The sequence below is a fragment of the Oncorhynchus keta genome, chromosome 32 (assembly GCF_023373465.1).
Source record: "Oncorhynchus keta strain PuntledgeMale-10-30-2019 chromosome 32, Oket_V2, whole genome shotgun sequence".
Classification (NCBI taxonomy): domain Eukaryota; kingdom Metazoa; phylum Chordata; class Actinopteri; order Salmoniformes; family Salmonidae; genus Oncorhynchus; species Oncorhynchus keta.
In genome coordinates this window covers 35549167-35562335 of record NC_068452.1, presented here as the reverse complement: position 1 = coordinate 35562335, position 13169 = coordinate 35549167, and the positions used below count along the sequence as shown (strand labels likewise).

The following is a 13169-nucleotide window of genomic DNA, read 5'->3' as shown; positions in this document are numbered from 1 at the left end:
TATTTGACCCTATCTCTAATTGGTTCCCTCCAGATCCAAGTGACTCCTCCTCGTCCTCCTCTCCTCTCCTCTCTTCTCCACATTGGTTTATATTCTTCTCTCTGCCTCCCTTTCTCTTTCTTTGTTTCTTCCTTCCCCCGTTCATTTTTCCTTACTTCAGGGCGAATCTTACATTTATTTGTTTTCATTTTCAACTCAAAAAGACAATGGTATTCAGAATCACACTAGCCAAAGTTTCTCCTTGATCATGTGACATGAGACTGTCCCTCGTTAAGCACTTTCTCCCATTTCCAGGTGCTTCAGTGTCCACTCTCTTTCTCTCTATCACTCAAACAGCTTTAAATGCAGTTCCCTTCTCTCCTCTCTTTCTCTCTTTCTTTTGGCTCCGTTTCTGCCTCTCAGATCTTTCATCTGTTCATCACAAGTAGCCGCTGGTTCTCTGAGGCCTCCTCAGGTTTCATCTCCTTCTTCACCTCCTCCTCCTCCTCCTCCTCCTCTTTTCTTTTTCTCTCTTTATCCATTTGCTCTTATCACTGCTTTTTCTTCCTTCTCTTGCTTTCGTTGCACTGCAACCCCCCTGTGTGTCCTGATTTGGCCGTCAGTCACCCCTCCTTATCAATAGAAGTCAGCTAGTCCTCCCTTCGTACAGCATGTCTGTATGGATTCAGAGGGGTGCCACAGTAGGTGGTGCAGTCCCAGTTAGCATCTATGTGTAATGGCTGCTCTGTTCACCAGGGGGATGGTACTCTCTAAAGAGCCAATCAGTCACTGGTCTCCCAATCACAGAGCTTACAAAGAATGCTGCAGGGGATGCAGGGCTCAATCCAAGGGTAGAGGAAGGAAGAGTATTGCTGCCACTGGGAACAGGCACCATTAGGGCCGCCTCAAAAGGGTCATTTCATCTCCCAGGTTGTGTCTGAAATGGCACACTATTCCTAACATAGTGCACTACAGGGCTCTGGTCAAAAGTAGTGCACTATATAGGGTATTATACACTGTCCTAATCTTACCCGTGACCTTTTAGATTCTTTTTTTTACATTTGACCTTTATTTAACCAGGCAAGTCAGTTAAGAACACATTCTTATTTTCAATGACGGCCTGGGAACAGTGGGTTAACTGCCTGTTCAGGGGCAGAACGACAGATTTGAACCTTGTCAGCTCGGGGTTTTGAACTCGCAACCTTTCGGTCTAGTCCAACGCTCTAACCACTAGGCTACCCTGCCGCCCCTGCCCACAACACCGTTACACATCAGTCTCGACTAGTACCCTCTACTGTCTGTTTCCATGGATAGATAGATATGTACAGTAGGTTATTATAGATCTGTAGCAATGCCATTAAGTCCTTTATGGGTCCATATCCATCTGTCTGGATGTGGCTTTCCACTGACATCCATTGCTCCTGTATGTCTTGTTTTTCCCTCAACCGACCGATCACCATTTTGTTACTCCCTGCCTGGTAGCTATAGCGAACCCTCCTCCTCTTCCCCCCCCACCCCCTTGATCCACCTTGTTGTTGTTTTTTTACCCACATTTACTACCGTTCCTCCCAGTGACCATGTGACCTACAAAACCCCTCCTCTTCCTCCCTATATCCTCGCTTTAACTCCACTGCTAATTATGATTATCTCTATATCTCATTTTCTATTAATGAACAATTCTCTTAGATTGTGTTACCCGTTGTCCCTTTGTTAATTCATTCATCCTAATTGATTGATTCACTGATTGGTTGATTGACAGATTATAGTAATGGCTGCTCTACTGTTGTGTTCAGGAGCTGGTCTGTGAGTTTCAGTCAGACTGATGGACAGTCTGTCCGTCATCAGTAGCTAGCTAGAGAGACAGATAGTCAGACTGTCTGTAGTCTGTGTGTTGATAGACTTACATATTCATTTCCTTGTCACCGTTCCTTTATTACGATTGACACGTGAATTGACTGAATAGGTGTCAGCCATCTTTCTGTCACCTATCAAGTCCTTTTTAATCAGTGATCATGAAGGAAAGGAGACAAGGAAACAAATCTACAGTATTTCATCTGTGATCATGAAGGAAAGGAGACAAGGAAATACATCTGCAGTATGTAAGACCTGGTACACAGCCTTAATATTGTTTTTTATGGGGACTAAAAGAGGGGTAGCATCCCTCACACCTACACTCTTAAAAACAGGTTCTATCTAGAACCTAAAAGGGTTCTTTGGCTGTCCCCATAGGATAACCCTTTGAAGAACTATTTTGGTTCCAGGTAGATCCATTTTGGGTTCCGTGTTAAGCCCTTCCCACAGAGGGTTCTACCTGGAACCAAAAAGTGTTCTCCTATGGGGACAGCCAAATAATTATTTCTGAGAGTGTAGAGACACATTTATTTACCATTGAAATAGTGTCTCTGTGGGCGAATGAGGATAGTGGGAGGGAGGGAGGGACAGAGAGAGAGGGAGAGAGGAGCAGTCGCTATAGAGACAGGCTGTAGCTCCTCATTAGGAATGACCCACCACACACACACGTCTGGTCACGTGACCCACTGCACTCAGACATTCTATTCAGCAGGCAGTCGAGGAGAGAGGAGAGTGAAGGAGAGAGGGAGAGATAGGGAGAGGAGAGAGATAGGGAATTGACTGACTGTACATTGAGAAGTCATTACATTGATAAAGCTAAAGAGCTCTGGCAGGCAGGTGGCCATGAATAGAAATAAGTCAGGACCTTTATGGACAGGTAGAACACACCGTCAGAGGCAGATGTATGGACAGATAGAACACACCGCCAGAGGCAGATGTATGGACAGATAGAACACACCGCCAGAGGCAGATGTATGGACAGATAGAACACACTGCCAGAGGCAGATGTATGGACAGATAGAACACACTGCCAGAGGCAGATGTATGGACAGATAGAACACACCGCCAGAGGCAGATGTATGGACAGATAGAACACACTGCCAGAGGCAGATGTATGGACAGATAGAACACACCGCCAGAGGCAGATGTATGGACAGATAGAACACACTGCCAGAGGCAGATGTATGGACAGATAGAACACACCGCCAGAGGCAGTTGTATGGACAGATAGAACACACCGTCAGAGGCAGATGTATGGACAGATAGAACACACCGCCAGAGGCAGATGTATGGACAGGTAGAACACACCGCCAGAGGCAGATGTATGGACAGACAGAACACACCGCCAGAGGCAGATGTATGGACAGATAGAACACACCGTCAGAGGCAGATGTATGGACAGATAGAACACACCGCCAGAGGCAGATGTATGGACAGACAGAACACACCGCCAGAGGCAGATGTATGGACAGACAGAACACACCGCCAGAGGCAGATGTATGGACAGATAGAACACACCGTCAGAGGCAGATGTATGGACAGACAGAACACACCGCCAGAGGCAGATGTATGGACAGATAGAACACACCGCCAGAGGCAGATGTATGGACAGACAGAACAGAGAGGCAGATGTATGGACAGATAGAACACCGCCAGAGGCAGATGTATGGACAGACAGAACACACCGCCAGAGGCAGATGTATGGACAGATAGAACACACCGTCAGAGGCAGATGTATGGACAGATAGAACACACCGCCAGAGGCAGATGTATGGACAGATAGAACACACCGCCAGAGGCAGATGTATGGACAGATAGAACAGAGGCACCGCCAGAGGCAGATGTATGGACAGACAGAACACACCACCAGAGGCAGATGTATGGACAGATAGAACACACCGCCAGAGGCAGATGTATGGACAGACAGAACACAGATGTATGGACAGATAGAACACACCACCAGAGGCAGATGTATGGACAGACAGAACACACCGCCAGAGGCAGATGTATGGACAGACAGAACACACCGACAGAACCAGAGGCAGATGTATGGACAGACAGAACACACCGCCAGAGGCAGATGTATGGACAGACAGAACACACCGCCAGAGGCAGATGTATGGACAGACAGAACACACCGCCAGAGGCAGATGTATGGACAGATAGAACACACCGCCAGAGGCAGATGTATGGACAGACAGAACACACCGCCAGAGGCAGATGTATGGACAGACAGAACACACCGCCAGAGGCAGATGTATGGACAGATAGAACACACCGTCAGAGGCAGATGTATGGACAGATAGAACACACCGCCAGAGGCAGATGTATGGACAGATAGAACACACCGCCAGAGGCAGATGTATGGACAGATAGAACACACCGCCAGAGGCAGATGTATGGACAGATAGAACACACCGCCAGAGGCAGATGTATGGACAGATAGAACACACCGTCAGAGGCAGATGTATGGACAGATAGAACACACCACCAGAGGCAGATGTATGGACAGATAGAACACACCGTCAGAGGCAGATGTATGGACAGATAGAACACACCGCCAGAGGCAGATGTATGGACAGATAGAACACACCGTCAGAGGCAGTTGTATGGACAGATAGAACACACCACCAGAGGCAGTTGTATGGACAGATAGAACACACCGCCAGAGGCAGATGTATGGACAGATAGAACACACCGCCAGAGGCAGATGTATGGACAGATAGAACACACCGCCAGAGGCAGTTGTATGGACAGATAGAACACACCGTCAGAGGCAGTTGTATGGACAGATAGAACACACCGTCAGAGGCAGATGTATGGACAGATAGAACACACCGCCAGAGGCAGTTGTATGGACAGATAGAACACACCGCCAGAGGCAGTTGTATGGACAGATAGAACACACCGCCAGAGGCAGTTGTATGGACAGATAGAACACACCGTCAGAGGCAGATGTATGGACAGATAGAACACACCGCCAGAGGCAGTTGTATGGACAGATAGAACACACCGCCAGAGGCAGTTGTATGGACAGGTAGAACACACCGCCAGAGGCAGATGTATGGACAGACAGAACACACCGTCAGAGGCAGATGTATGGACAGATAGAACACAGAGGCAGATGTATGGACAGATAGAACACACCAGAGGCAGATGTATGGACAGATAGAACACACCGCCAGAGGCAGATGTATGGACAGATAGAACACACCGCCAGAGGCAGATGTATGGACAGATAGAACACACCGCCAGAGGCAGATGTATGGACAGATAGAACACACCGCCAGAGGCAGATGTATGGACAGATAGAACACACCGTCAGAGGCAGATGTATGGACAGACAGAACACACCGATGTATGGACAGAGGCAGATGTATGGACAGATAGAACACACCGTCAGAGGCAGATGTATGGACAGATAGAACACACCGTCAGAGGCAGATGTATGGACAGATAGAACACACCGTCAGAGGCAGTTGTATGGACAGATAGAACACACCGTCAGAGGCAGATGTATGGACAGATAGAACACACCGCCAGAGGCAGATGTATGGACAGATAGAACACACCGCCAGAGGCAGATGTATGGACAGATAGAACACACCACCAGAGAACACATACAGCCCTTACTGGGGAAGGAAGGAAGGGATGGAGAAAGAGAGAGTAGAGGGATGAAGAGAGTAAGAAACTGGCTGGGTGCTGGCTACTGCTACAGTAGCTCAGCAGGGTTGGGGTCAATTCTGTTTCAATTTAGTCAATTCAGGAATTAAAATTAAAATCCAATTTCACTTTTCCTTACAATGAAAAGCAATTAGGAAAACTGGACTTAGAATTTTCATTTGACTACCTAAATTGACTGAATTGAAATGGAACTGTGGCCTGTCATAGTGTCACTCCAGTGCTGTACCCGTACCTGCAGGCCGTGTCCTGTGTACTGAACCTGTGAAGCTCTGTCAGTAGGACCACCTGTGCTGCCACTCAGTGTGTCAGTGCACCTCTCATAGAGATAAGACGTTTCAATGGAAACTTTCTCTCTCCACCCAAGTGAAGGGGTTTGTCTTGAAGTGAGCATGACAGTTGATCAAAGTGCCAGCCCCTTCCTTCTGTCCACAGTGTGCGTGTGGTGTGTGGATATGTGTAGGTTTGTGTGTGTCGGTGTAGGTGTGTGTGTATGTGTGAGTTAGTATTCTGTTTTGACTACCTTGCCTTGACCCCCTTGCTGTCCAAAAGGAACAGGACACAATCTGGGACTCCCACCTCTCTCTCTCTCTCTTTCTCTCACTCCTCCACAGAATTAACTCACTCCCTCTCTTATTCTCATTTCACAGGAAATAACCTATTGACTCCTCTGACTCTCTCCGATTCTCTCTCTCTCTTCTTTTTTACACCCACAAAATACACTCTCACTCTATCCTTTACTCTTTCTCCTCCTCTCTCCTTCTCTCTCCTCCTCTCTCCTTCTCTCTCCTTCTCTCTCTCTCTGTTGCTTGCTATCTCTCAAGCACACCTACACACATGCACGCACACACACCAACATGCCCACGGGAACGACACACACACGCGCACCTGCACCCTACACACACACACACACACTCACAGATGTACTCTTACTTCCAGACGATTAAGTGTCCATGCTGAAGGAGTGGTTTCATGGCGCTCTGTTGTGCCCCCTGCTGGTTGCTGGCTGCAGTTACCTGCCAGGAACAGGTGTGGGATTCAATTAGAACAGCAGGCTCTCCGTGGCCAGGCCAGGTCTGTCAAGGGGCTACTGGGTCCTGTTCATTAGGCACCAAATGGAAGAAAACAGACTGAAACAGGGAGGGACTACCTGGACGTGTCCAATGAGAAAAGCTCACTTTTTTAAACTATGTGTGTCCTAATGACCGTGACCCTGGGATAGGCAGGCTGTACATCACCTCCCCATAACCAGTCTGTGGTACATAACGTACATAGATAACCCAAGATCTAGACTCTAGAGGATGTCTCAAGAAACTACTGTAGGAGAAACATGGTCAGGTCTGGGCTATGCCAGGCTGTGTCTTACATAACAACCATATCAATCCATGGCCTCACATTACATCAACAACAAGACCACAAGCATTTTAGAAACACATACAGTCTCCATTGAGATATCTCTATATCTCATTACTCTATACCCCTTTATGGTCACAGTATGTAATGACAGATTTGATATGAAGATAACCATTAGAAATATGTTCCCCAGCAGTCCCTGGATTAAAATGATTTGCCCACAACGGCACACAGTATGATCTCAGCAAGCTGTCATTGCTTAGATGTACTTCTATATCACCCGTCAAAACTGTCATTATTATTCCCAACGAGGTAGTAAGGTACAGTATCTGTCATTTCAAAGGAGATTCTGTTCCTTTCATCATATTCATGCCACAGCTTCATATTGACGAGAAACAGTCATTGTTGACATATTGTGTTGTGTCGGGAACAACAGCTGATAAATTAATTTCCTATTATTTTTCATGGCAGTATTTTGCTGTAAAGTGTTTCCAATAGAAGATATATAGCCTGTTCCAACTTACACCCTATTCCCTATATAGTGCACTACTTTAGTGCACATTATAGGGAATAGGGTGCCATTCGGGATGCACACCTGTGCACAGCAGATAAAAGCATGAAGGTTGGTTGTTAATCCTTGATAAGGTAAGTTGTATCACAGTACAGTAGGTTTGGTTATACTGCCTAGTGGTGTGGCCCCATTAGACCATGACTGCTCTGATCGTGCCAGACCAGATTTCCACGGCTCCTAAAAATGTATTTCATCTAATCTAACAATCTCAACTAATCCCAGAAGCTCAATATGACTCAGGCTAACCTGTTCTAGGCCAGACTAGGATAATACCTAGTCCAATCTATAATACCCCATCCCTCTAATACCTCATATCCATCTCTAATACCTAATACCTAATTCATGTAGTGCTGGTCCTAATAATACTAGGCTGTGTGGTAGTGTGTGTTAGCAGGGTGTGGCTGCCTGGGAGGTCAGGCTGTCCATACAGAGAGAGAATAAACAGGAAGGGGGCATGCTGGCTGAAAGAACAGGTCAGAGTTAATGAAGCCTCCCAGGCAGGGTGTGGAGCGGAGCGGCTCCCTCTGTTTGTCTTTGTGTGTGTGTGTGTGTGTGTGTGTGTGTGTGTGTGTGTGTGTGTGTGTGTGTGTGTGTGTGTGTGTGTGTGTGTGTGTGTGTGTGTGTGTGTGTGTGTGTGTGTGTGTGCCTCTCTCTTTTTCTTTTCTCTGGTCGGTGTGTGTCAGTGCCAGCTCAGTGTGACCGCCTGGGAGGCCAGTCCAGTGATGAGCCCCACTGACACCCGGCCCTGCCAGCCCACCCAACACCCAGCTAATTAGAATAAGCAGAGCCAGAGAGCCATGTTAGAGTTACTATCTGCAGACTGTAAAGGGACAGAGAGAATAACAGGACAAAACACATAGGATGGTTAGCCCTTACTCTTTACTGCAATACCCTGGTATACAGTAATGCTGACTATGCTACTGTATAGTGTGAAGCCGATTCAGGGTAGTGGTGCTGTTAATATATTACTGGGATCAATGATTTGTCCCATAAATACCTGTTAAACCTCTTGTGATTCACCGTACATAGAGAACCCAATTGGGCCAGGAACCGAAAGGTTGCTGGATCGAATCCCCAAGCTGACAAGGTAAAACTCTATTGTTCTGCCCCTGAGCAAGGCAGTTAACCCACTGTTTCCCAGGCGCTGAAGATGTGGCTGTCGATTAAGGCAGCCCCCTGCACCTTTCTGATTCAGAGTTGTTGGGTTAAATGTGCAAGACACAATTCAGTTGTACAGCTGACTAGGTTTCCCCTTTCCTTTCCCAATATGAATACAAGTCAGCATTGTGGATTAAAGGTAGCCCTTGACAATGTACTGCACCAGCCATTGGTTTTGTATTACCTAGGACTCTGTAATCCAAGGTCTGTCCAGGAGTCATGGACTCTTTTCAGATACAGACTCCATACACTTTCTGCTTGTTTTGGTTGTAAATGCAGGTCGTCCATTTGTCTGCTTTGTCCGTCTGTGTGTCCTGTGTTGTTGTGTACGTGACTGGAGACGGGACAGTAGCACGGCTGTGTTATTGTGTGCGTGACTGGAGACGGGACAGTAGCACGGCTGTGTTGTTGTGTGCGTGACTGGAGACGGGACAGTAGCACGGCTTTGTTGTTATGTGCGTGACTGGAGACGGGACAGTAGCACGGCTGTGTTGTTGTGTGTGTGACTGGAGACGGGACAGTAGCACGGCTGTGTTGTTGTGTGCGTGACTGGAGACGGGACAGTAGCACGGCTGTGTTGTTGTGTGCGTGACTGGAGACGGACAGTAGCACGGCTGTGTTGTTGTGTGCGTGACTGGAGACGGGACAGTAGCACGGTTGTTGTTGTTGTGACTGCGTGACTGGAGACGGGACAGTAGCACGGCTGTGTTGTTGTGTGCGTGACTGGAGACGGGACAGTAGCACGGCTCTGTTGTTGTGTGCGTGACTGGAGACAGGACAGTAGCACGGCTGTGTTGACTGGAGACGGGACAGTGTGTGTTGTGACTGGAGACGGGACAGTAGCACGGCTGTGTTGTTGTGTGCGTGACTGGAGACGGGACAGTAGCACGGCTGTGTTGTTGTGTGCGTGACTGGAGGCTGTGTTGTTGCGTGACTGGAGATGGGACAGTAGCACTGGGACAGTAGCACGGCTGTGTTGTTGTGTGCGTGACTGGAGACGGGACAGTAGCACGGTTGTGTTGTTGTGTGACGTGACTGGAGACAGGACAGTAGCACGGCTGTGTTGTTGTGTGCGTGACTGGAGACGGGACAGTAGCACGGCTGTGTTGTTGTGTGCGTGACTGGAGACGGGACAGTAGCACGGCTGTGTTGTTGTGTGCGTGACTGGAGACGGGACAGTAGGGACTGGAGTAGCACGGCTGTGTTGTTGTGTGCGTGACTGGAGACGGGACAGTAGCACGGCTGTGTTGTTGTGTGCCTGACTGGAGACGTGGACAGGGAGCACGGCTGTGTTGTTGTGCGTGACCTGACTGGAGACTGGGACAGTAGCACGGCTGTGTTGTTGTGTGCGTGACTGGAGATGGGACAGTAGCACGGCTGTGTTGTTGTGTGCGTGACTGGAGACGGGACAGTAGCACGGCGTGACGTGTTGCTGTGTTGTCGTGTGCGTGACTGGAGATGGGACACTGGAGACGGGACAGTAGCACGGCTGTGTTGTTGTGTGCCTGACTGGAGAGCGGCTGTGTTGTTGTGTGCGTGACTGGAGACGGGACAGTAGCACGGCTGTGTTGTTGTGTGCGTGACTGGAGACGGGACAGTAGCACGGCTGTGTTGTTGTGTGCGTGACTGGAGACGGGACAGTAGCACGGCTGTGTTGTTGTGTGCGTGACTGGAGACGGGACAGTAGCACGGCTGTGTTGTTGTGTACGTGACTGGAGACGGGACAGTAGCACGGCTGTGTTGTTGTGTGCGTGACTGGAGACTGTGTTGTTGTGTGCGTGACTGGAGACGGGACAGTAGCACGGTTGTGTTGTTGTGTGCGTGACTGGAGACGGGACAGTAGCACGGCTGTGTTGTTGTGTGCGTGACTGGAGACGGGACAGTAGCACGGCTGTGTTGTCGTGACTGGAGACGGGACAGTAGCACGGCTGTGTTGTTGTGTGCGTGACTGGAGACGGGACAGTAGCACGGCTGTGTTGTTGTGTGCGTGACTGGAGACAGGGACGTGACTGGAGACGGCTGTGTTGTTGTGTGCGTGACTGGAGACGGGACAGTAGCACGGCTGTGTTGTCGTGTGCGTGACTGGAGACGGGACAGTAGCACGGCTGTGTTGTTGTGTGCGTGACTGGAGACGGGACTGTGTTGTAGTGTGCGTGACTGGAGACGGGACAGTAGCACGGCTGTGTTGGAGGCGGGACAGTTGTGTGCGTGACTGGAGACGGGACAGTAGCACGGCTGTGTTGTTGCGTGACTGTGTGCGTGACTGGAGACGGGACAGTAGCACGGCTGTGTTGTTGTGTGCGTGACTGGAGACGGGACAGTAGCACGGCTGCACTGGAGACGGTTGTGTTGTTGTGTGCGTGACTGGAGACTGGGACAGTAGCACGGCTGTGTTGTTGTGTGCGTGACTGGAGCACGGCTGTGTGTTGTGTGTGCGTGACTGGAGACGGGACAGTAGCACGGCTGTGTTGTTGTGTGCGTGACTGGAGACGGGACACGGCTGTGCGTGACTGGCTGTGTTGTTGTGTGCGTGACTGGAGACGGGACAGTAGCACGGCTGTGTTGTTGTGTGCGTGACTGGAGACGGGACAGTAGCACGGCTGTGTTGTTGTGTGCGTGACTGGAGACGGGACAGTAGCACGGCTGTGTTGTTGTGTGCGTGACTGGAGACTGGAGGCAGGACAGTAGCACGGCTGTGTTGTTGTGCGTGACTGGAGACGGGACAGTAGCACGGCTGTGTTGTTGTGTGCGTGACTGGAGTAGCACGGGACTGGAGATGGGACAGTAGCACGGCTGTGTTGTTGTGTGCGTGACTGGAGACGGGACAGTAGCACGGCTGTGTTGTTGTGTGCGTGACTGGAGACGGGACAGTAGCACGGCTGTGTTGTTGTGTGCGTGACTGGAGACGGGACAGTAGCACGGCTGTGTTGTTGTGTGCGTGACTGGAGACGGGACAGTAGCACGGCTGTGTTGTTGTGTGCGTGACTGGAGACGGGACAGTAGCACGGCTGTGTTGTTGTGTGCGTGACTGGAGACGGGACAGTAGCACGGCTGTGTTGTTGTGTGCGTGACTGGAGATGGGACAGTAGCACGGCTGTGTTGTTGTGTACGTGACTGGAGACGGGACAGTAGCACGGCTGTGTTGTTGTGTGCGTGACTGGAGACGGGACAGTAGCGTGACGGCTGTGTTGTTGTGTGCGTGACTGGAGACGGGACAGTAGCACGGCTGTGTTGTTGTGTGCGTGACTGAGACTGGGCTGTGTTGTTGTGTGCGTGACTGGAGGCGGGACACGGCTGTGTTGTTGTGTGCCTGACTGGAGACGGGACACGGCTTTATCTGTCTACCCTTGAGGCAGAAGGATGTTCTGTCTTTGTTTATGGGTCAGCTATGCAGCAGCCTGTTCTACATGCTCTTTATCTCTCTACTCCTCTTTACTTTCATGCTGTTGTTTGGTTGTTTTCATCCCCGTCACAGCTTTGTTCATAGAATTCAGCCATTTATCCCTGAGCTAGTTTTCTTGTATATTTTATAGGATTGCTGGAAGTGTTATAAAATAGAGATGAAGGAAGAATTACCTGACAAAGTCACTGTAAATGAGGACTACATTCAAATGACACATTGACCCTTGAGGGTTCCCCAAAACCAGTGGGCTGTACCAATGTAGATATTTTCAACTCTACGGGGGTGCCACTGCCTATGTTAATAACTGTAATAACTATGGGGCTCCCCAGCATGCTAGAACACCCCTGCTGGTGGAAACCATTCTTAGATCCACCACTGTAGCTCCTCGGCTGCTTGTTTTAACAATGGAGCATGACAGTCCCTTTGTGAAGCCCCTCTGTTCAATGTGTGTTTGTTTACGCCCAGGCTTGATTTGAGTCATGTTTTGACGTGAGATATTCATCCCTGATGAGTCCCCTCAGACACAACAACAGTATCATCACTGAGGCACAGCACACAGCCACACACTTCTGAGAGACTATCATCACTGGGCACAGACGCCAATTCAGCATCTATTCTACGTTGGTTCAATGTAATTGCATTGATATGACCTGGAAACAACGTTGATTCAACCAGTGTGTGCCCAGTGGGGAGAGAGGGAGGCATAACATATTGATACTACTGTTGTGACCAGCAAACATTTCCTCAAACCATAAAAAGAGAGGCAGGTAAAGGAATAAAAGCCATTTTCCCTAAACGTTCCTTTCTCAGAAATGCTGCCATCTCCTACGGTATGCAGCATGTCCAAGGATGTAGCATCCTAGGCTTAGTTCCATCCTAGTAAATCTGGCAGCAATGTTTGTGTAAGTGCATGTGTGTGTGTGTGTGTGTTGACTGTGTCTAAACGCCCCTGTAGGGACCAGTTAGACCACGGATCCGTTCAGTCATAACGTGACCAGTGTGAGTTCCCTGTCCTCTGTTCTCAACACACTGACTGGCTGGGCTGCTGGGGCCAGGACACATACATAACTGAGTATCCAGAGAAGAGGGGAGTCCTCTGTTCAGCTCTTTCATTCTGTACCTGTACTGTCCCTGTAGTGTCCCTGTAGAATCTCTGTAGTGTCCCTGTGGTGT

The 13169-nt window shown here is 49.3% G+C and overlaps 1 protein-coding gene across 24 annotated transcripts in view; it reads left to right on the top strand.

Annotated features, from left to right (window-relative positions):
• adgrl1a (adhesion G protein-coupled receptor L1a) overlaps positions 1 to 13169 on the top strand; it is a 341447-nt gene that overhangs the window by 255643 nt on the left and 72635 nt on the right. The gene's annotated exons all lie outside the window — the stretch shown is intronic.